At 43.9% G+C, this 24,883-nt stretch overlaps 1 long non-coding RNA gene across 1 annotated transcript in view; it reads left to right on the top strand.

The window, feature by feature from the left end:
• The window catches only part of LOC147100103 (uncharacterized), a 180,103-nt gene extending 165,743 nt beyond the window's left edge, over positions 1-14,360 (top strand). The window contains exon 4 of the long non-coding RNA XR_015073832.1: positions 10,940-14,360. This is a non-coding gene — a long non-coding RNA (uncharacterized LOC147100103). The remainder of the gene's footprint in view (positions 1-10,939) is intronic.
• Positions 14,361-24,883: the final 10,523 nt, after the last annotated feature.

The raw sequence follows: 24,883 nt of genomic DNA, 5'->3' as shown, positions 1-24,883 counted from the left end.
TTTTTTAGTGAAGGCCAAGGATCGTGGTCATTTTTTGTATACTCTTTTGTTCATTGTCTCCAGGTTGTGAGAGTCAGTTATGTGTCTGACTGCTTTTTTTGGGGTTTCTCTCTATTACTTTGTCATGCGGGAAGGGCACACAGTTTGTTAAATAAAGAAGTGTCTTTTTTCAGATTGTGCATGTTTGCTCTTTGAACTATTTGTTGCCTTGATCGGCTCAGGGGTTGCGGAACAGTTCCATTCCTGTTCTTTCAATGGCACAAGCCATTCCCTCAGAGGGAGCCTAGAACCGACTTGCAATAAGCTGCTGACGGACGGCCCTTGCACTTTGTGCCTCCCTCCCGTCCTGGTGCTCCTCCTCCTCCTCCTCCTCTGCTGGTGCTCCAATGTCTGGTGGCAGTGGCTGAGTCCTGAGGATTGCCAGGTTATGCAGCATGCAGCACACTACAACGAAATGGGAGACTCGCTTAGGTGAGTACTGAAGGGCTCCCCCGGAATGGTCCAGACAGCGAAACCGTTGCTTTAGCACGCCAATTGTGTGCTCAATGATGTTCCTGGTCGCTTGATGGCTCTCATTGCATCATTCTTCAGCAGGTGTGCTGGGCGCACGGAGCGGGGTCATCAGCCAGGTGCACAGAGCCCTTGTCCCCGAGAAGCCAGCCTCCTGGGTGAGCCGGGGCTTCGAAAAGGTCTGCCACAGAAGTCTGGCGCAGGATGAAGGCATCGTGGCTGCTGCCTGGAAAGCGGGCATTGACAGCTAGTATCAGCTGTCTGTGGTCACACACCAACTGGACGTTCAACTAATGGAACCCCTTCCGGTTGCGGTAATCCTCGGCATTCTCTTGCGGCGCCTGCAAAGCCACATGCGTGCAGTCAATGGCACCCTGGACCATGGGGAAACCCGCTATTCTTGCAAATCCTGCCTTAAGAGGGCGATAAGTGGGGCTGCTTGTCCAGGGTCATGGGGAAGGAAATGTACTGACGTCTCCTTTTAAAGAGGACATTCGTGACTTGGCGGATGCAGCAATGCACCGCGAACTGGGAGACATTGGCAATGTCCCCAGTAGCGGATTGGAAGGAGCCGGTGGCATAGAAGTTGAGAGCCACTGTCACCTTCACTGCCACCGACAGAGGCGTCCTGCTCCTCAGTTGAGGCTGCAGATCTGGCTGAAGCAGGTGGCAGAGCTCAGTGACCACCTCCCTGCTGAATCGAAACCTCTGAAAACACTGCTCCTCAGACATGTTGAGGTATGAGAACTGTTGGTGGAATACCCTGGGAGGGTAAGTACTCCTGTACCGACGCCTGTTGGCCCTCCTCCATCTGGCCATGATTGGCACTCTCTCTCGGCGTCTCTGAGCCCTCTCAATGCAATGGAGAAACCCAACGTTTCCACCCATTGCAGCCCCCATAGTATGTGGCCACTCAAGGTTATGCCAGTGAAAAAGCAAACCAACTACAAAGTTCTGGGCCGAAGCCAGAAGTACCTCAGCGAGCGCTGACTCAATGCAGAAAGCTCTCTCCCTTTGTCTCTCTGCAAATCTTTCTCTCTCTCACAGAAGGAGTGGTCCAAAAATGGCTACCACAAAGAAGCCAGGAAGAGCCCCCTTTAAATAGCGCCCCCCCAGCCCCACAGCAACTGGGAACTGATCCAGTCAACCAGTCGCTGGGAGTGCCAAGTGGAAAGGAGGGGGGCACCACTGAAGTTCCGGTTCGGGGCGCCCCAAGGGCATTGCACCATGAAATGACGTCAGGATCTGCGCGCGCAGCTGAGCGGGCGTTGCGGTTTTGCGCCGCCGCTAAATGTCCGCTCAATTTCACGAGAGGCGCAGGTCTTGCCGCGCCCAGGCACTAGCTGCATCGCGCCCCACTTATCGCCCTCTTAAGGCGCTAATGGGTGGCACTAACAACAGAATTTCTCCCCCGTGATGTTTAAAAAAAATGTATTTGAAGATTTAGTGATGTTTTGGGGCCCGTAGTATTTCTACGTTTTGACAGCACTTCCTGTCAAACTTATGAATGGAGCATTCCCTGCTCCGATTGGCTCCCCATGGCCCACGTGATCCCAGGGGACGCATCGAACTAACTGCGCCCCTGGGATACGCAAGCACTGCGTGCCGACAGCTGGAGCAGGCCCTGGATCGGAATTCCACGCGTGCCCACAGCTCAACGGCTGGCGCGCAAGGTAAGTGCAGGTCGGGGGCTTACACCCGTGGGAAGCCCATGACCCGAATTTCTGGGCCATTGTGTAATTCATCCAGTTTAGTTGAAGAGCAAAATCAGGTGCAAATGACTTGGCAGCTTTTGAACTTTAAATAAAGAGAATGAACTTGAAATTATGTCGCACAAAATGAACCTAAGCATAAGTTTTAGGGGTAAAAGTTGCTGCAACTAGATTCTCAGACCTATTAATTAATAAAATTAGCCGTGTGGCTGTAATCTGACAATAAGAACCAACAAAATATTAAAATTTGCATTAAAAATCTTACTCAGTGTAGCCTGCCCTGTTAAAATGTTGAACAACAATAAAAGTAATCTACCCATGGAACACGTTCCTTAATCAGGCAATTTAGGATTGAACTTTTAAATAAAGTAGAACTTCCATTATTGTATTCCAATTTTATCTTCCTTCTTAATTATTCCCTAGAATTTTCACAGGACAAAGTCCTAAGTGATACATTGTACACTAGGGGGTAATTTTTGATGGCTCCTTTAGGTGCTAAAGAGCCTCCAAGGTGGCCAAGATGGGGTCTTGAGCTTAAACGCGGTTTAGCCTGCGTTTAGCGCAAGATGCCATCTTGGTAAAGGAGTTGAAGCTTGCGCTAGGAACGGCCGCCTGGAGGATCATTAAGGTGCTGATTGCCACTTAAATTGCCTGCTAGCGCTCATTAACGAGGCTGCACAGAATTTTGGTGGATAGTGCTTGACCTAACACCCTCTCCTATCAGCGACCAGCTGATTGAGAGTAAACAAGTTGTTGTAAAGGCTTTCGAGCACTACTTAAAGGCACACTCACCTTTTACAGTTTACTTGTTGCTGGAGGTTTGAAAAGGACATTTGAAACACACTGGGAGACTTTCTGGGACACTTTGTCAAGATACTTTCACTAACACTATCAACATTTATTCCAGAAATTCTCTGAGATTCACCTAAAAAAAGTGAGTGCTGTGCTACACTACCTTATTGGACACCCTCTAGGAGTCACCGGGAGAAAGGGAGTGCTTGTTCATGGGCATCTTGCTAGGGGTCCCCCTTGGTCTGCAGGAGGAAGGAGAGGTGGACATGAGGCTAGGCAGAGCAGCACCAGCTGCTGCTGGAGAGAGGAACAGGAGAGCGAGGTGGAATCCTTCCCCCTGTGGGGTACAGGACATCCCTCCTCCTCTGGACCTCCTCCACCAGGACCACCAGCGTTGCGTCCGAGAACCTGTGCGCCATATCCCTTGGTCCCTGAGCCATCCTGAAACCTGTCGCTGTGTCTCAGCCAGTGCACTCCACACTTTCAGTGGAAGCGGGTGCGTGGAGCCCACATATACTGCTCCATGAAAATTGCTTCTAATCAGCGCTTGAGTGTTAAACCTGCAGTTGTCTGTTTTAGCAAATCGAGGCAAGCTCAAATTATGGTAATCAGCAATTAGGACCAAAATTGCGGGCTAAAACCAGACTTTCAAGCAGGCGTGTCTTGTTAGCACAGAACCCATTTAGTGCCTGTTTTCACCCTTTCACCAAAATAATCACCGAAGTTTCTTTTATTAGTAGTATTTCATCTTATTTTCTTGCTGAATAAAACAACATAATGTTCCTGTTATTTGTATTGGCATTGCCTTACTTCCCATGCCTAGCGTATTGCTGTACCATCCGTTTAAGATCACATTTTGGGGATTATCTGCCGATTTCCATTATCCACTAGGAGGATCCCCTTTGCTCTGACAGATAAGTTCACTGTAAAATGTTTGCAAAAGACTTTTGATCCACAATTGGAACCATTACAATAATGTACTCTCACAAATTCAGCTTCACAGTACTCCCAACACTTTGTTAACCACGTTAACCAGAGACATAAAGCTAAAAGCCTGGAGAGATAAGAACAACTAGATAAACGGCCAGCGCAAAAAAGCAGATGATTACGCCAAAAGAAACGAAACACAGAGGCTGTATCGGAAGATAAGACAACTAATGGCACAAGCGAAAGACCAAAGTGGTCAGATAATTGAGGAGGAACAGGTGAGGGGCAAGTGGTGGGAAGAATATTTTGAAGATCTGTGCAATGTACAGAGTATGGTGGATGAAACAGTCCTGGAGAAACCACCCAGTACAAATGAAGTGGAATTGTTGCTGGATTTCTTGGAAGACAAAGTTGAGATTTCCATTGGTAGTTTGGAAATGAACAAGGCTCCTGGTATCAATAATATAACTTCAGGGTGGTTACAGGCGGGTGAGGAACATAACGTGCAAGTGTTGCAAAGGCTTTTGAACAAAATTTGTGAAGAAGAGCAAGTGCCTGAACACTGAGGAATTAATAATACCAATCTTCAAAAAAGGAGACAAGACCGAGTGCAGCAATTACAGAGGAATCAATTTACTGAGTGTGACTGGAAAAGTATTTACTAAGACACTGCGGAGGAGAGTGAAAAGATAGGACAAGTATTTACCAAGACACTGCAGAGAACGAAAAGATATGTAGACGTGACACTGCATGAAGAACATGCTGGTTTTAGGCCAGGATGAAGAATGATAGATCAACTGTTTGTGATAAGACAGATTTCCGAGAAATTTATAGAACACAACATCCATTGTTACAACAACTTCATAGATTTTAAGCAGGCCTTTGACGAGAAGAGATATAACATGTCTTGAGGGTGTATGATATTCCTGAGAAACTTGTCAGGCTGATAGAAAACATCTATAACAAGTCTGAACGCTGTTAAAGTGGACAGGAAACTGACGGAATGGTTTAAATCAACAGTTGGGGCGAGACAAGGATGCACACTGTCATCTGATTTATTTAATCTAATCCTGGAAGCAGTAACGAACCTTGCACTAAAAGATGATGTTGGAGGAGTCTCCTTATCTGGCTCGATTTTAAACAATCTCAGATTTGCTGATGACATTGACCTTACAGCATCTAAAACAGATTTGCAAAGACCAACTGAAAAGGTGCGCGTGGAGAGTAGAAAATTTGGTTTATATGTTAACAGAAAGAAGACAAAAAGGTTATGTCATTTGGGAAGCATCAGGAAGATGTGCACATTACAGTTAGCGGGGATGCAGTTGAACAGGTGGAAAAGTTTGTATAGCTATGTGGGTTAGTGAAAGAGAATGGGAGTTGTGACAAAGACGTCAGGAGAACATTTGGACATCTGCTGCTTTTGGAAGATTAAGCAGATATGGAAGGCCAAAGATATTTCAGTAAAAACAAAGAGCAAGACTTTATGAAGCAATGGTTATCACCATAATAATAATATATGTATCTGAGTGTTGAAACAGGAGAAAAGTTGACGAACAAATGATACCAACAACAGAGATAAGTCGGTTGAGAGGAATACTGGGAGTATCCAGGATGCAAAGAATCAAGAATGATATAATAAGGGTATGGCTTGAATGAGAAACAACGCCTCTACAGATGATCCAAGAAAGATGACTCTGATAGTTTGTGCACGTTTCAAGAATGGTAACAGCTAGAATGCCTTTAGAGGTGGATTGAATAAACAAAGCTATGGATTTACTAGAATGATACCAGAACTGAGAGGTTATACCTATCAGGAAAGATCGAACAGGCTGGGGCTCTTAACTGAGGGGTGACCTGATAAAGGTCTTCAAGTCTATGAAAGGGTTTGATAAGGTAGATGTAGAGAAGATGTTTCCACTTGCGGGTGAGACCAGAACTAGGGGCCATAAATATTAGATAGTCACTAGCAAATCCAATAAGGAATTTAGGAGAAACTTCTTGGGACAAGAAGCCAAGGAAGTGCTGGATGGACAACGATGGGCAATAAGAGTGACTTGTCACAGAAAGGGATACAGATGACTGAAGCGGCCAGGCTAGCTCAGAACCAACAACAATGGAGTGAATTCATTCGGTCCCATCGTCGCTGCTGAGCTGACGGACGGGAATTTAGTAGCAGTGATAACCGTTTATTAAATGTACACAGTATTAGTGCAACACAACAAAATTATTTATCAGTATTAGTAACATTAAAACAAATCATTGTCTTCATTATCATAGTGGAAGTGTCAACCGATTTAAAATGAGTGGGCTAATGTCTGTATTAATTGAATGACATAAAAATGTGTTAAGCATTCATCTGCTGTTGTCACCAACAGTCATTTCTAGGCTTATATCTTTGGTTCAGTTAAGACAAAAAGCAAATCTTTGGAAAGGTAGCTGGCAAAATGTATGGTCTCGATCGTGCTGGAAAAATAACGGTGTGTTAATGACGCACACCGTTATTAATGTGCAAATCAACCAGCGAGTTCAGGGGATTAAGAGATACGGCGCGAGTTGCCAATCTCCAGAACTTGCTGGTCGGTTTGCGCCACTCCGCTGTTTGCTTCGCACAAACGGCATCTCGCCCTGAGCCTCCTCATTATTCTTACGTCCTTGCTGGAATTGCACATTATCAGCTCGCACTTCCAGCAAGTTACGGTGCAAATATTTTCAAGCTGAAGAGTGCAGGAAGAAGTCTAACTAACGGGCGCCACTCCAGCAAGATCCGGCCGAGTCATTTTGTGAGCAACAATTTTTTTTGTTTAGTTTTGACTGGAAGGTAAAGACTCAGAATTAGATTGAAATGATCTAAGTCTATAAACTTTTGTTAATTTGTTAATGACACTAAGCACAACAATATCCATCTCCTTTCCCCCAAATCAGTGCATCCTCCTTCAGCCAAGAAGATAATCCAAACTGCAGACTTCCTATAAGCATCCCCCAAGGCTTCTCCTTATTTAGGCAGCAGGAGCTGCTCATGTATGAGGCAAGGTTGATAGAACCTTATTTTCTTCCCAAGTGATTATGCTTCTTTAGTAGAAAGCACTGCGCTTAGCTTGGTAAAGGATCATTAAGAATTATTATCATGAAGTATTACAGAGTTACAAAGTATATACAGCACAGAAACAGGCCATTCGGCCCAACTGGTCCGTGCCGGTGTTTCTGCTCCACACCAGCCTCCTCCCACCCCTCTTCATCTCACCCCATCAACATATCCTTCTATTCCTTTCACCCTCCTGTGCTTATCTAGCTTCTAAATACAACCACGCTATTTGCCTCAACTACTCCTTGTGGTAGCGAGTTCTGTATTCTAACCACTCACTGGGTAAAGAAGTTTCTCCTGAATTCTTTATTGGATTTGCTAGTGACTATCTTATATTTATGGCCCCTAGTTCTGGTCTCACCCACAAGTGGAAGCATCTTCTCTATCGAACCCTTTCATAACATTGAAGACCTCTGTCAGGTCACCCCTCAGTCTTCTCTTTTCTAGAGAAAAGAGCCCCAGCCTGTTCGATCTTTCCTGATAGGTATAACCTCTCAGTTCTGGTATCATTCTAGTAAATCCATAGCTTTGTTTGTTCAATCCACTAATGTTATTACATACCACCTTCAGTATAAGACTCTCAGTTGTATATTTGTTCTCAAGCTGATGGTCCCTACTCCCATTTTTTCATATCTTGTGCTGTATTGTGGGACAGTCACTATATGAGTGCCTCATTATAACCTGCAAATTGCTTGGCTCCCATGGACTGCATTAGATGGTGGAGTGCGCTTAAAACAGTGACATCTATAACATGTGACATAAGCCTGTGCTTATCGTTCTATAATGTTTACTCATTTGCCCTTTTCCTGTCTTAACCCTTAAATTGAACATCATTACAATTTCGGTTTTGCATTTTGTACTACTGTAGTATTATTGTGTGAAACGTGGTGTAAGTGGGGACCCTCGTATTTCTAATTATAGAGCACCGCACTCCAAAACTGGGAGATCTAAGCCATCAAGCAACATTTGAACTTGGTTATTCCCAGTGAGTAACTTGTATGACTCAGGTCAGTATATGGAGGAGCTTGCGGTAGTGAAAGTTCCCCATCTCAGCAGAGTGAACCGTGCTTCCCTGAAAAGTATACCTCCCATCAGATGGTGTGAAGAGGCCCAACACTTCCACGGAGAAGTGCGCAGCCTGAACCGTCCCGCTCTTTTTATTGAAGAAGGATGTTGTGGAGGTGGAGATGCATAAAACAAAATGAAAATAATAATTTGTGCAGTTTATTTTCAAATATGAATTCTGCTCCAAGAATGATTTAAAAAAAAAAATTTGTACGAAGCCTTCAAATCCAAACGCAGAAGCAGAGTCCCGGCTTTGTAACTATTTCTTTCAAGCAAGGACAAAGATGACAGAAGTTTATAGCTTTATACAAAGGACAGTAAACTCTGCAGAATGTGGGAGAAAAGCCCCTGCAATACATCGTCTCAACAGATGAGCTCTCAAATTAGTTCAGCGAGTGCGACTGATGAAGAGACACCACTGCCACCATTTGTATCATAAGGGCATTCATCAAATTAATTACCAAAAGAAACACCTCTGATACCTCTTCATTTAGGCCCCTATAAATGAGGCAGGCCAGGGCTGACACAGGACTAATGCAGCCAGCACCATTCACACATAATTAATTGAACACTGTGAGCATGACAAATTGGAATGATGAATCTATCTTCTATGAATAGCAAAAGGAAAAAAAAAATGCATAATCAGTCAAGGATCTCGCTGTCTCTCCCTAACTCAACTGCACATCGAAATCCATTAAAGTGAGGAAAAATCTCTTCTTAAAAAAAAAGACTCGTGTCTGCGTTTTATTGAATCTGTAACTTTGCATGGCTTTCTTTGATTAATGCAGCAGCGTGGGTCGAATGTGTATCCACACGCTTTAGAAATAAGATTCTTGTTATTAATCAATCTAATAAATCTCACAGTGGCTTATAGTTAGCCCCACGTGTTGATTTTTCCCCCACAAAAGTTCACAACCTAATGCGATGAGATGCCGTTTCTGCCACGCTAAAAAGTTAGAAACCAGCTGATAACCTTCTTCACGAGCTTTGTGAATGAAGGTCATGGGGAAAAGAAGAAAAGCAAGAAGATTTCTTCCCTGCTGAATATAAAGTCAAACACTTGTCCCTATGGTCTGGGGGTGAAAAGTAATCCCTTTTAATCATCCGATGCATGCTGGATGATCAATGGTTTGACTCTTCCCATATTCATGTTCATATTAGAGAGCCTCCTGTTCCGATAAATGATTAGTATGAGCAGAATGTATTAAAATGAATTATAACAACACACTGATTTCAGCCAAGTTGGCAGGGCTGCTTTATCATGGTTGACAGCTGCCTCCCCTGAGCCCAGGAGCTGTACATAGTCAGAAGGTGTAGTTCGGATTTATCCGAAAAATTTCAGGGCTCAAGAACTGACGTCTATTTAAAAGAAAACAACAAATTGCAGTCCATGGTTTAAAAAGAAAAAAAAACTACTAGAGAGGAAAAATGATCTGACTGAGAGAAAATCCCATCTTAATTGGATGAGATGAGAAACAGGAGGCCTAAAAAAATAAAATATCTGCCGAGAGCAGTTCGTTATGTGAAGGACACATTATCCTTTTCAGTTCCCATGATTCAGCATTGTAAGTAGTCATTCTTAATAGGTTTAAAGCTTGCTGTGAAATATTGGAGTGCCTAGTTTTCATGTGACACTATAACCTCCCCTGGGAGGGTTGAGAATGTTGTGAGCATAAAAGGGAATGCAGCAGGACGTAGAGTGTAAATGCGCACTTACAAACTACTTCAGGTACCAGAGAAACGCTACCTATTGGCATACTTTGCACTAACCATTCAAAGGACCAAACTAGGTTACTTAGACTGAGTCAATATTTAGGATTTTAAATCAGATTATATTTATCACATTATGTAAACTATTTGTAAAAGCATTTTTCTTATTGAGAATGGGGTGCCAGACTTCAAAACATTGCTCAGTTTGTTTATAATATTGGTCATTTAGAATTTGAATCAAAATTAATCTCCCATATCTTATTTGAGCATGTTTGCTTCTTATAATAACCATTTCTTGTTTTCCAATTCCTCCGTGGCTTCGCCCCTCCCTACCTCTGTAACCCCCTCCAGTCCTACAACCCATCGAGATATCTGCGCTCCTCCAATTCTGGCCTCTTGAGTATCCCTGATTTTAATCAGTCCACCATTGGTGGTCGTGCCTATCTTCTATGTTTCTCTCCTATCTTCTATGTTTCTATTAAGGCTAAAGGGATCAAGGGGTATGGGGAGAAAGCAGGGACCGGGTACTGAATTTGGATGATCAGCCATGATCGCATTGAATGGCGGAGCAGGCTCGAGGGGCCGAATGGCCTACTCCTGCTCCTATCTTCTATGTTTCTATGTGCCTTCAGCTGCTAAGGCCCTAAGCTCTGGAATTCCCTCCCTTAACTTCTCCGCCTCTCTACCTCTCTTTCCTCCTTTGAGACGCTCCTTAAAACCTACCTCTTTGACCAAACTTTTGGCCATCTCCCCATATATCTCCTTATGTGGCTCGTGTCAAATTTTATTTGATAACGCTCCTATGAAGCACCTTGGGACATTTTACAAAGTTTAAGGCGCTATATAAATGCAAGTTGTTGTTGTTGTTCTGCCTCAGTCTGAAACTCTACTCCACACACATTTTAAAAACAAGACTATGTTCCATCTTCCCTTTCCTTTCTGCAAGTTAAATATGTTTCACGGCTTTAATAGTTTCCACTGTAGTCACCAGTTGTACCAGGACAGACTAGGATAGAAAGTATCAAAACCTGGTAAAGTGTGTTTTAAAGATCATTAACCAAATAAATACAATATATAACTTGTCTAACAAGCACTGCATTTACCAAGATTTAAAAATACGTTTTTTAATAATCAACAGCTTTGATCTGAGACAGAAATAACTACACTGATGAGAAAGGTTTGGGCTTCAAAAAATGTTACTTCACAGTGGTAACATCCATTTGACAATGAGTAGAGTACCCAAAGACAGGAATCACAAGAAAGATTTACTGAACATCTCCCAAGAGCTCAGTGGAACACAAAAGACCACTTCACAATTGAAGTTCAAGTATGATAGTTCTCACTATTCATATTATTTCCAGTTTATTTTAGAGTTAGGGTTACTCAATGAGTGGATTAATTAAGGTGCACCACTAGTCAAGTACAAAGATGCACTACATGATCTTGTTGATTCAATGGCAATCATTTTTTGTTCAAGCTACAAATAAAATGCAAGCTTTATTTTTGCCTGAATTGTAATTTATTTCGAACCACACAATTTTAGTTAGTTTTCCCTTCAGTTCAACATGATTTTAGGCCCCTTCCAGCAATGAATAAAGGGCACACTTCAGTCTTGCAAAGTGATGGAGTGTAGCATTTTCTCTCTCGATCTGATGTAAGGTTCAAATTGACCCCATCATATTGGTAGCACTTCAGAGTGGCAGCATCGACTGCGAGCTAAACCTCTGATAGGAGAGGTGTGGCACTTTTAAGATAAAAACGCCATGGGATAAATTTATCTTAAGGATCTCATTGAATAGTTAGCTTTTTACTCATTCTGATGTTTTAATTTTTATGAGTTTATGTTTGCTTTTTTCCCATTTTCCTAATTTTCACTTTTTAAAGAGGTGATAATGGACATACTTTAAATGTATACTGATCACAGGCTCATTACGCTGTGATCGGAGGTCTTCTATTGATTACAATGTAACTAGAGAAAAAATGATCACTATATGAGGACTGTAATAATTGAGTTTCTGATAATGAGGTTCCAATGTATTTGTTATAGGGTGAGATGATATAATAAATTGCAGAAAATACCAAACCGATGGCTCATTTAGTAAATGCACAATGTAATGTGGGTATTCAGCAATGCTGAGCAAGTTCAGACCCTGATCTAAAGTCAGAACATCAGAATGAGAAAAAGGTTGCCTATTCAATGAGATCCTTAAGAGAAATGTATCTCATGGCGTTTTTCTGATATCCTAGAACACCATAGCACCATTAAAATCCAGGTGATTCCACCAACGCCTCAGACTTAAAATTCTCATCTCATCCTCGCCGCCTCCCTATCTCTGTAATCTCCTCCAGCCCTACAACCCTCCAGGAACTCTGCCTTCCTCCAATTCTGGCTTCCTGTGCATCCCTGACTTCCTTCACCCCATCATTGGCGGCCGTGCCTTCAGCTGTCTAGGCCCTAAGCTCTGGAATTCCCTCCCTAAACCTTGCCACCTCTCTCTTCTCCTTTTAGGCTGTCCTAATGTATCCATCTTTAGCTCAGTGTCAATTTCTTTTCCTGATAATGCTTCTGTGAAGTGCCTTAAGATGTTTTACTATATTAAAGGCACAATATAAATGCAAGTTGTTGCAATGCAGTGCTAAGTTCATAGAATCGTAGAATGATATAGTACTGAAGGTAGCTGTTCGGCCCATCGAGCCTGTGCCGGCTCTTTGAAAGAACTATCCAATTAGTCCCACTCCCCTGTTCTTTCCCGGTAATCTGCAATTTTTCCTTTTCAAGTATTTATCCAATTCCCTTTTGAAAGTTAATATTGAACCTGCTTCCACCGCCCTTTCAGGCAGCGCATTCCAGATCATACTCACTGTTGTAAAGTTCACAAAATTCTGCAGATTCCCTCAAACCAAGAAGATTACCCCAAAGAAGAGATTGTTGGACTGTTTTAAAGAATGTTGGGCCAAAAAGCAGCTTAAAGTTAAAACCCCAGGGTTTTGGTTATTTTAAAAGGGCATGTCCAGGCCTGTGGAAGGCTGCGACAAAGGGGTTGAGATGGGCCTCTGTAAAACAAGCAGTTTGGGTATTGGCATAGGCCAAACTGTCTGGGAATGTTCTGGGCTGTCTCAGTCATTTCACATAAATGACAAAAGGCCTACAGAAGAGCAGTGCCTGCCAAAATTACAGAGCCATCAAGAGTATGCATAATACAGTACATGCCACTGACCAACAAAAGGGACCCTGACCCCAGCAGGAGAAGACAAAACTTACTAATCGGACCAAGGATTAAACAGTCATTTAAAGCCAATTTAGATTTCGATGAACCATCCCGAACCTAGTTTAACCAACTTAAATCAATTAAAAATAGATGGGACCAGCTCGAAACCCGTTAAAGAATTCAAAACTATTAACGTTAACGAGCCCGCCAAAATTGACAATGGGCCAGAGAAGATTTGGCGGGCAGATAAGCAAGGCCTCAAATGGTATAATTGGGGCCTGCTTTATCAGAAAACCACAGACAGACACAGCCACACGGAGAAAGAAGAAGAGAGCAGTTCGGTTTCGGACCGTTCGATACAGCACGACTCGAGTAGCGGAGAAGAAGTAGAAATGGACTTCAAAATCCAAGTCGAATCATAAAAGTATCCTATCAAACGCCTCGCGGCAACCAAAGGCCCCAAGAAACAAACAACCAAAAATATTACCAGCAACTAGGTAATATTGGGCCACCGCGACCAACAAGACACCAACCTGGAAGAAACTGAAGATTCGCAAGTTTGTTTCCACTCTACAAATTATTCTGACTTACCCCTGGGTAAGATTTGATGAAAAGACTCTAAACCCTATTTCTGACCAAAAGAAATTGGGTACTTACCCGATAGATCCAATACGCACCCGACCGCATCAGCGGACACGCGAAGACTGAAAAACCAATGCAGGTGAAGTCTTCTACCGCGTCCGGGGTACGGCAGGCCCCAACCACCACACCTAGAGAACCCCGAAATCGCGAACCTCTACAACTGTCAAGAAAGTCGTTTGGTGAACATTTTCCCTGGTCCTTTGGAGTCCAACTTAGTCAGCGTAGTGGGACTGGGAGGGGTGAAGTATTCTGTCTATTGTTATTCTCCCTCGTATATTCCGAAGTGTTCCCCCCTTTTAGAGTGATAAGATTATTGGGTTGTGTATATTTTCTTGTCTCAAATAAAATCCAAGTTTTTTTCACCAACTCAGTTGTCTGTTGCAATTTCATTACAACCCCCAAATAAGTCCAAAGTCTAGAACCAAGGGAGTGGGAGCGACTCGAACCGCTCAGGAGTCAGAGGCAAAGCTGAACACACACACCACCCTGTAATAATTTTTTCCCCTCATATCGCTTCAGGTTCTTTTGCCAATTACCTTAAATCTGTGTCCGCTGATTACCGACCCTTCTGCCACTGGAAAGAGTTTCTCCTTATTTACTCTATCAAAACCCTTCAAGATTTTGAACACCTCTATTAAATCTCCCCTCAACCTTCTTTGCTCTAAGGAGAACAACCCCAGTTTCTGGTATAGTCTGGTCCCAGTCTGAAGAGCACACAGAGGCACGGCCACCAGGGTCGAGAATCAGCCCAGAGTCGAGAATCAGCCCAGAGTTGAGAATCAGCCCAGAGCAGAGAATCAGCCCAGAGTAGAGAATCAGCCCAGAGTCCCCACTCCCGGAGAAAGTGCATGCACATGGATGAGGATAGGATCACACACAACTGTGATACCCCTATCTGTGAGGCAATGGTGGGCACGGTGGCATAGTGGTTAGCACTGTTTCCTCACAGTGCCAGGGACCCGGGTTCGAATCCGGCCTCGGGTGACTGTCTGTGTGGAGTTTGCACATTCTCCCCGTGTTTGCGTGGGTTTCCTCCGGGTGCTCCGGTTTCCTCCCACAGTCCAAAGATGTGCGGGTTAGGTTGATTGGCTATGATAAATTGACCCTTAGTGTTAGGGGGATTAAATACGTGGGGTTACGGGGATAGGGTGGGATATGTGTCGGTGCAGGCTTGATGGGCCGAAATGGCCTCTATCTGCACTGTGGGGTTTCTGTGATTCTGTGATCTTCAGACACCCTGATGAAGCTCCCTGCCTGGACTGACATTTTGGAAGGCTATTGGAGAAAGAAAGAAAGACTTGCATTTATATAGCACCTTTCATGACCTCAGGACATCCCAAAGCACTTTACAGCCAATGAAGTACTTTTGATGTGCAGTCACTGTTGTAATGTAGGAAACATGGCAGCCAAATTGCACACACCAAGCTCTCACAAACAGCAATGTGATAATGACCAGATTTGCTTTTTAGTGATGTTGATTGAGGAATTAATATTGGCCAGGACAAACTCCCCTGCTCTTCTTCAAAACAGTGCCATGGGATCTTTTATGTCCACCTGAGAGAGCAGACGGGACTTGGTTTAACGTCTCATCTGAGAGACGGCACCTCAAACAGTGCAGCACTCCCTCAGCACTGCACTGGCGTGCCAGCCTAGTTTTATGTGCTCAAGTCTCTGTGAGTGGGACTTGAACCCACAACCTTCTGACTCAGAGACAAGTGTGCTACCAACTGAGCCACAGCTGACACTTAGCGGGCTAGATTCACTCACAGGTTTCGGGTCTCCACGGGTGAGTACACATTGGGTACTCACCCGTAAGCCCAATGGAAGTGCCGGGTTCGTGCATGCACTGCGCATGCGCGGAAAACTGGCACTTCCATTCCCCTGAAAGAAGGGGTTGAGAGGTGGAACGTGTGCGCAGGAGAGGCAGCGCGTGCGCATCGAACTTACGTTTATTTTGCAGGTTTCTCCGGGAGGGTAAGTCTCCAGGAGTTACACTTTTAAAAAGCAGGCGCAAGGCTTGCTTTTTACAAGGTAAGTGGTGAATTAATTAAAATTAAAACATTTTTTCCACAGGTTTATTATTTTTAAATACTTTAAAGAAAGGTAAGTTTATTTTTAGCCCCGTTAGAAAATGTAATTAATTTTTTTTTAAATTTAAATTATTGTTTAAAATAGTTATTTCATGTAATTTATAGTTATTTTAAAATGTGATGTTTTTTAAAAATTTATTTGAAGATTTAGTGATGTTTTGGGGCTTTTTATAGGTTTGACAGGTCTTCCTGTCAAACTTATGATTGAGACATTCCCTGCTACCATTGGCTCTCCATGGCCCACGTGATCCCAGGGGACGCACCGAACTAACTGCGCCCCTGGGATACGCAAGCACTGTGCGCCGGCAGTTGGAGGAGGCCCAGGATCGGAATCCCACGCGGGCCCACAGCACAATGGCCGGCGCAGTAGGTAAGTGCAGGTCGGAGGCTTGCACCCGCGGGAAGCCCCCGACCCGAATTTCTGGGCCACTGTGTTTGGGTAAGGGGATGAGAATTAGAGGAAAGCTGTTCAAAAATAGAAATGCTTTAGAATTGGTGTTTTTTAAACTAGTTTGTATAATAAAAGCAAATAAACAAGTTCTTTCATTCCAGCATTATTTATTATTTGGGATTTATACAAGGTCATGCCAGTTGTAAGCAGAACATTGATTAAATGAACTCTGATGTATATGCTAATGCAGAGTAGAAATCATAATGCAATGTCAATGAAATTGAGCTGTTTTCACAGTATTGACCGAAAAAATGTAAACTGATTCTGTTATAGTCGGTAATAGTATTATGCATATATATAAAAATATATCTAAAGGCTTCTACTGAACAAATCAGGAATGCATAAATTCTAAAATGTTGAATAAATTGAGATTAAACAAAGCCATGCAAACAAATGGAATAATTTGCATGAGTTACAATGAATTATATAGGATTTGATTGTTGCATAAAAGATATATCACTAAACTGGATTTCCATGAGGCTGATGGAAAACTGAAGTGCTCTGTTGGAGACCATTCATTACAGCAAGCTTTTATCAGAGGGTTGGATATTCCCATTCTTTGCTGCTCATAGAATCATAGAAAGTTATGGCCCATCTTGTCTGTGCCGGCTGACAAAGAGCTATCCACCCTAATCCCAGATTCCAGCTCTTGGTCCGTAGCCTTGTAGGTTACAGCACTTCGAGTGCATATCCAAGCACTTGTTAAATGTGGTGAGGGTTTCTGCCTCTACCACTCTTATGGGCAGTGAGTCCAGACCCCCACCACCCTCTGGGTGAAAAAAATTCTCCTCAAATCCCCTCTAAACCTCCGACCAATTACTTTAAATCTATGCCCCCTGGTTATTGACCCTTCTGCTAAGGGAAATAGGTCCTTCCTATCCACTCTATCTAGGCCCCTCATAATTTTATACACCTCAATTAGGTTCCAAAGAAAACAACCCCAGCCTATCCAATCTTTCCTCATAGCTAAAATTCCCCAGCCCAGGCAACATCCTCGTAAATCTCCTCTGCACCCCCTCTAGTGCAATCACGCCCTTCCTGTAATGTGGTGACCAGAACTGCACGCAGTGTTCTAGCTGCACTCTAACTAGTGTTTTATACAGTTCAAGCATAACCTCCCTGCTCTTATATTCTATGCCTCAGCTAATAAAGGTAAGTATCCTGTATGCTTTCTTAACCTTATCTACCTGTCCTGCTACCTTCGGGGATCTGTGGACATGCACTCCAAGGTGTCTCTGATCTTCTGCACTTCTCAGTGTCCTACTGTTTATAGTGTATTCCCTTACCTTGTTAGCCCTCCCCAAATGCATTATCTCACACTTCTCCGGATTGAATTCCATTTGCCACTGTTCTGCCCACCTGACCAGTCCATTGATATCTTCCTGCAGTCTGCAGCTTCCTTCTTCATTATCAACCACACGGCCAATTTTTGTTTCATCTGCAAACTTCTTAATCATACTTCCTACATTCAAGTCCAAATCATTGATATATACCACAAAAAGCAAGGGACCCAGTACTGAGCCCTGCGGAACCCCACTGGAAACAGCCTTCCAGTCACAAAAACACCCTTTGACCATTACCCTTTGTTTCCTGCCTCTGAGCCAATTTTGGATCCAACTTGCCACTTTGCCTTGGATCCCATGGGCTTTTACTTTTGTGACCAGTCTGCCATGCGGGACCTTATCAAAAGCCTTGCTAAAATCCATATAGACTACATCAAACGCACTACCCTCATCGACCCTCCTTGTTACCTCCTCAAAAACTTCAATCAAGTTAGTCAGACATGACCTTCCCTTAACAAATCCATGCTGACTGTCCCTGATTAATCCGTGTCTTTCTAAATGAAAATTTATCCTGCCCCTCAGAATTTTTTCCAATAATTTTCCCACCACCGAGGTTAGGCTGACTGGCCTGTAATTACTCGATCTATCCCTTTTTCCCTTTTTAAACAATGGTACCACGTTAGCAGTCCTCTGACACCCCACCTGTAGCCAGAGAGGACTGGAAAATGATGGTCAGGGCCTCTGCTATTTCCTCTCTTACTTCTCTTAACAATCTGGGATACATTTCATCCGGGCCTGGGGATTTATCCACTTTCAAAGATGTAAAACCCCTTAATACTTCCTCTTTCACTACATTTATTTCATCTAATATTTCACACTCCTCCTCCCTGATTGCATTGACCCTCTCTTTTGTGAAAACAGACGCAAATTCATTAAGAACCATACCCATGTCTTCCGCTTCCACACACAGGTTTCCTTTATGGTCCCTAATAGGCCCTACTCTTACTTTAGTTAACCTCTTGCTCTTAATATATTTATAAAATATCTTTGGATTTTCCTTGATTTTACTTGCCAATATTTTTTCATGCCCTCTCTTTGCTTTCCTAATTTCCTTTTTGATTTCACCCCTGCACTTTCTATACTCCTCTTAGCTTTCTGCAGTATTGAGTCCTCGGGATATTGTTTAAGAAAGCTGAGTAAAAGTTTGAAGCGAATGCAAACCTCATCCTTCACAGATATAGGGGCTGATTGCCCACCTGTTCCACTATGCCAGGCACCGGAGGGCACAGCGTCGCTGAGATGCGCAGCATCTGTGATGGGCACCGACTGCCTACATTTTCCATGCCAGACTATTAGCATATCCAGGTGCAAAACCATCCCCACCAACAGAGGCCCTGCCCCCGTAGAGCCTTGCGCTATGAACTGGGGTGGTGGGGGGTGCAAAAAAGAGAACACAGGTGCAGGCCTGAGAGACCCACACTGCACTCATGGCTGCCAGTCTTTGGGGCTTCTAGCTGTTGCTGAAGATCAGCAGCAGGAAGGCACTGAAGCCCAAAGATTGTGCTGAAACAACAAAAAGTTAAACTTGCTTGTTGATGGCTTCCTCTTCTGGTTGCTCCCAAGTTTACCTCAGGCTCTCTGGTCTGAGGAAGATGCCAACAGAAGCCCCACCATCAGTTTCTTTGGCCCGCTCCAGGGTTTGAAATGCCCCATCAATGAACACACAGGAAAGTGAGGCAGGAGGGTCAGGAAATCCCATATTGCAAGTACAAGCCCAGTTACACCCACTTGGAGATCTCAGGGCAGTACAGTGGGTCAGAACCCTGAAGTAATGGATATCCGCCCCTTTTCCTGTGTCTGTGAACTGAGTAGGAAACCAGTGCCATACCATCCATATTTGCCTTTCTACAGAAACATTTCTTTAAGCAGTTTAGCTTATTAAGTTCCAGTGATCCATTAGTGTGCACATTTAAAAAAAAACATGTTTTAATGGAAGTCACTGGTATGTAGCAGAACCCATTGAAAATTAATTTGAACCAAGTCCTTTCTAACACAGCCATCTACTAAAGCTTATAATGCGCAAATATGTAGAGCCCATGCTGGGCTATGAAATAGGGTAAAGATTAACCATCTTTGACACCAGGGAGGTGACTGCCTTATGCACAAGGTGCATGTACAGCCGAGGCACATTGAAATATTTTGCCTCATTCACACCGGCAGGATTATACTGCCTCACGGTTACTGGTGTTCCAACTTTCCCCTAAACTCAGTGACCCACTGGGCATGTTCAAGTCTGACTCATGCTGTGGGGGCGAGGTGCTTGTGCATGTTTACACGCGTTTTGGGTTTCAGAGGCAAGCAAAGCACCCAGCGCACATGGTCCATTTCAGCCAACGACACACACTTAAAACTGTCGCACACCCTCTCGGTAAGCTAAGTCAGACTGATGCCAGCAATTAGATAGAGCAGCGTCAATGGGCATCATGCTAAGTTCACATCACATTGTATGTTGGTTTCTAGGGCACCATGCTGGTTCCATCTGTTATATACTACAGTGTCAACTAGTTACAAGGTCTCACCACATCAAATGAGTGTACAGTTTGGCTGCTTTATATGAAAATTCACATACTGTCAGCATTCATTTAGATTGAAAAATATAACAAGGACATTAATCAGCTCTTTGGTTCCTAACCCAGTTCAGAACCTGTGTGTTCCTGCTGTATGGCCATACCACACAGAAAATCAATGCAACAACCAAGCTGCATAATGCATGCTGTCTGTGCTCTTGAAGCTTCCAGCTTCTCAATATTACTTCTTCACTTGCAGGACAAGTTTGCTTATAACAGAAGGGAGCAGAGCTGCCAATATCAAGCCCTGAGTTCCATCGAAGATGTCACTGGCGATGAAAGCCTAGAGACAGAGGGGGAAGTTGGAGCCAGAGGCCGCCCCAGAATCTGGGCTCGTGCCAGCCTGATCTTGTTCTCCTTCCTCCCCCCTGCTCCCTCACACACACAGACGTGCACTCAAGCATATGGTACATAACCAACTGAAGAGGTGATCATACATGGGAGATTGCCATTTGAAACGGTGTCTTGCAGGCCGTATTGTAACATATGCTCTTCTTCTGTTTTGTAGGTCTGGAAGAACTGCAAGCCAGAAGCGCCAGTGACATAGAAGAAGCCAACACCTCACATCATGCCGCATCACTCACACAACTTGTTGCAAGCACAGAGACATCAACGCTAAAGGATTTAGTGACCTCAAAGAGGGAGGAAGAGTCAATGCATTAAGTACAAGTGAGGAGGGACAAGTAAAAGCTGCAGTACACGAGCCGAACTTGGTGGGCAAAGGGCCAGTCTACGTCCTTGCTTAGCTGAAGAGCCTAGGGACACAGACCTCACCGGGCCTGTTTGTGAAACAAGGTTGCTGCTGGAATATGTTAGTTTACTGGAGACAGTTGAATCTGTACATGGTCTGGCATTGTGTGTGGAGGAGTCCACTAGTTACATCCGTGCAGTCATTCTGAAAGGCTTCATAACACTGCACTCCACCACGGAGTGCATGGCACACTCATCTTCCTGGCTGCACAGCTGTTTTTGCAGCAATATATTCACAGTCAGTGGTTGCATCCTGTTGCAGGATAGTCTCTTCCTCATGGTTTGCCCTCTTTGTATAGCAAAATCCAATGGCGTGCAGCAGACCGCGATGATCTTGGCGATCCTGGAGGGCTGCACTGTCAGACCCCAACTGCCCCCCGGATCTGATATGGAATATCAATTAGCAAATAGAACGGTCTACAATTAGCCCGGCAGCTGCTTGAACCTTGTTGTATCTAGTGTCAAGTCATAAGCAGCTATAATTGCTCATTTTACAAAATCTTAATCCACACTGTCCATCGGATTCACAGGTGAAAATACAGTAAGCACTTAACTGCTAAGTGATGGGACCAGCCTTTCTGCCAATACTTCTTTAACCTTCTTATGGTGGTTTGCTAACAATTCCTTAAAGCCATCAATCATCTTCCTTAAGATTTGAAATAAGGCTAGGTTTAGTAAAATTGCTCTGTAGAGTTCTGGGCCCCGCTCACCAGTCTTTTCATTGTGAAACCGTGCTCTCTGCCAGTTCCAATGCATTGTATTCCCTATTCCTGATCCTTGTGTCTGTGCAATGCCTGCCTGTGTTGGTGTTGTCGCTCCGTTTGTTCTCCTCCATATTGGCACGGGGTCTCCTGGTTCTTGCGCTGACTCTTTTGCAGCCTCCAGTTGAAGCTCTTGTAATGGTGCTCATGGTCACTATCCCTTTCTCTGCTGCCAGTTGAGTTAATTCTAACACTCTGTCCATATTTTCTTGAGGTGATCTGTTTGTCTCTGGTTGTTTGCTTTAATTTAAACTTTGAACATCCAGATAATTACAGTGCAATAATTTGACACATCAAGCAATAATGGAGACGCAGATCAATGTACCCTTAGGCGAAGGCATTCTTATCTTGAATTATGAACTCCACCAGATGCAGGCGAGAACTTGTCAAGTGGTAGGACACTACTCACCGGAGATTGCAATGATCCATAAAAGCTAGGATTCCAAGTGCTGCGACCTTGTAGCAACCCCCAAAATGGATGAATAATGCCATTAAAATGGGAAATATGGATGATCAGGGAAAATGCATGGCTACTCGATCACTCATTCCTCTGTCTCAGGTTCCCACTGCTGTTAAATTAAAAACAAGTCACCAAAAGGACCTTGCCATAGCTTTATTCACAGATAACAGCTTCTCAACTGCCACCTCGCGATGATAGCAGAATGTGACTATTTTATTGACCAGTTTTGGAACGTCAACAGATGGCGACAGATTCTCAATCTTGACAACTAAATAGCGAATAAGCCATCCTCTGCCATTACACCACATGATTCAAATTAGTCGTTAAAACAGGTGAATTAATCAATAAAGTAGTCAACAGCTGATTAGTCATTGCACAATGGCTTCATATAAATGGGGTCAATAAGTATAATTAATTATCGATCTTGAAGCTAACGTCGTAGTTCATTTGCTATTCTCTGCCATTATGAAGTCAGTTGATGCAACCCAAGTCCAGCGTGCCCATTTGCAATAACACGATTCAATACCGACTTGGAACCAAAGAATACAATTCAAATGATGTCATATTGGGCAGCGCATTCATCCCTGATCAGCAGAGCCTCTGGAATTGCATAATTAAATTGCCCTAATACCTGTCACTGAACTTCATGCTTGCAGTAGAGACTGGCTGCCATCAGTCATGTCTTGGTGTATTCGGAAAAGTCTACGCTATTGTACGTCCAAAGTCACAACAGCGGGGAGTCTGCAGTTAAACTGGTGTTCGGAGCAGCACAACGTGGCAAGAGAGCGGATCTCATCAAATACAAATGTGCAGAGTGATTTATTGGCCTTCTTTTACTGTATTTTCTACCAATTGAAAAGAACTGTTTGGGGCAGTCGATTGCTTTTCACCAGCAACAAAATAGAAAAGCCTCCTCTGTCATCAATTCTATTTCTTTGAAAATAGATAAAGCCTTTATATTGGCTACAACTACATGTGGTAGAGCTTCTTGGGCTACCTGCTGTAATATCACCAGTGCCTTTTACAAACACTGCTAAGTCCCTCTTTGGTGTTTCTTTGTTCTAAAATGGTGGTCTGGTCCTTTATTTATGATTTCTCCTCCCTCCCTGCTCGCCATGTCTTTTTCTTATAACCACATTCTTGAAGTTCACTTTTTTTCTCTCTCCCCTCCGTCATTTTGCCTCCTCAATTCTATGTCGAATTTTCTCCCTTGCTTTTCTCCCACCTTCTGCTCCTTTATTGCTCAGGGTGTGAGGAGGCCTGCTCCAATTGGAGGCTGCAAGCACAGCTCCGTAATGTTGTCTGCTGATCAATAAAGGCCTGAGCCACTAGTGCTTTGAGAAGCTGCCCTGACATCAGCTTAAAATCCAATGATAGCTGCAGTGTCAGTTGTTGACCAGTTGAGTGTTTTTACCATGTCGTGATGTCTGTGATGAATCAACAAATCCCCCCCCACTCACATTATAGCAGCGACAGATGATGATTCCTGCTTTTTCCTCCCATTTGAAAATTATGAAAGTACAGTTTAAAGATTCACAACTTGCTCTGGCCTCTGACACACCCAAGGCTGCTACTTTAGTGTTTGCTCGTTTCTCTACTTACTCGAATCTGCACTTCTTCAGCATTTATTGCCTCTCCTTTAATCTCAGTTCTATCCATGGCTGGCAGTATGGTTTTTAGCAGGGCTGTCCGATGCCTGATCTTGTTGTCTATTATTATATGTGACGTAATAAAACTCACTACGCACTTGGTTTGAGTATAAAGCAAGGTTTTAGAGTCATAGAGTCATAGAGTCATAGAGTAATACAGCACAGATAGAGGCCCTTCGGCCCATCGTGTCCATGCCGGCCATCAAGCCCTGTCTAATCTAATCCCATATTCCAGCATTTGGCCCGTAGCCTTGTATGCTATGGCATTTCAAATGCTCATCCAAATGCTTCTTAAATGTTGTGAGGGTTTCTGCCTCCACAACCCTTTCAGGCAGTGAGTTCCAGACTCCAACCACCCTCTGGGTGAAAAAGTTCTTTCTCAAATCCCCTCTAAACCTCCCTCCCTTTACCTTGAATCTATGCCCCCTAGTTATTGACCCCTCTACTAAGGGGAAAAGCTCCTCAGCATCCATCCTATCTATGCCCCTCACAATTTTGTACACCTCAATCATGTCCCCCCTCAGCCTCCTCTGCTCCAAGGAAAACAAACCCAATCTGCCCAGTCTCTCTTCATAGCTGAAGCGCTCCAGCCCTGGTAACATCCTGGTGAACCTCCTCTGCACCCTCTCTAACGCGATCACATCTTTCCTGTAGTGTGGCGACCAGAACTGCACACAGTATTCCAGCTGTGGCCTAACCAGTGTTTTATACAGCTCCATCATAACCTCCTTGCTCTTATATTCTATGCCTCGGCTAATGAAGGCAAGTATCCCATATGCCTTTTTTACCACCTTATCCACCTGTTCCGCCGCCTTCAGGGATCTGTGTACCTGCACACCCAGATCCCTCTGACCCTCCGTCTCGCCTAGGGTCTTACCATTCATTGTGTATTCCCTTGCCTTGTTAGACCCCCCAAAGTGCATCACCTCGCACTTTTCCGGGTTAAATTCCATTTGCCACTGTTCCGCCCATCTGACCAACCCATCTATATCGTTCTGCAGACTGAGGCTACCCTCCTCGCTATTTACCACCCTACCAATTTTAGTATCATCCGCGAATTTACTGATCATACCCTTTACATTCATATCCAAGTCATTAATGTAGACCACAAACAGCAAGGGACCCAGCACCGATCCCTGTGGTACCCCACTGGCCACAGG

Source organism: Somniosus microcephalus, chromosome 27 (assembly GCF_052327205.1).
Source record: "Somniosus microcephalus isolate GS21.2 chromosome 27, FLI_Smic_1.0, whole genome shotgun sequence".
In the NCBI taxonomy this organism is placed as follows: Eukaryota; Metazoa; Chordata; class Chondrichthyes; order Squaliformes; family Somniosidae; genus Somniosus; species Somniosus microcephalus.
Note: the sequence above shows the minus strand (reverse complement) of the source record. Positions and strands in the feature narration are given on the sequence as shown.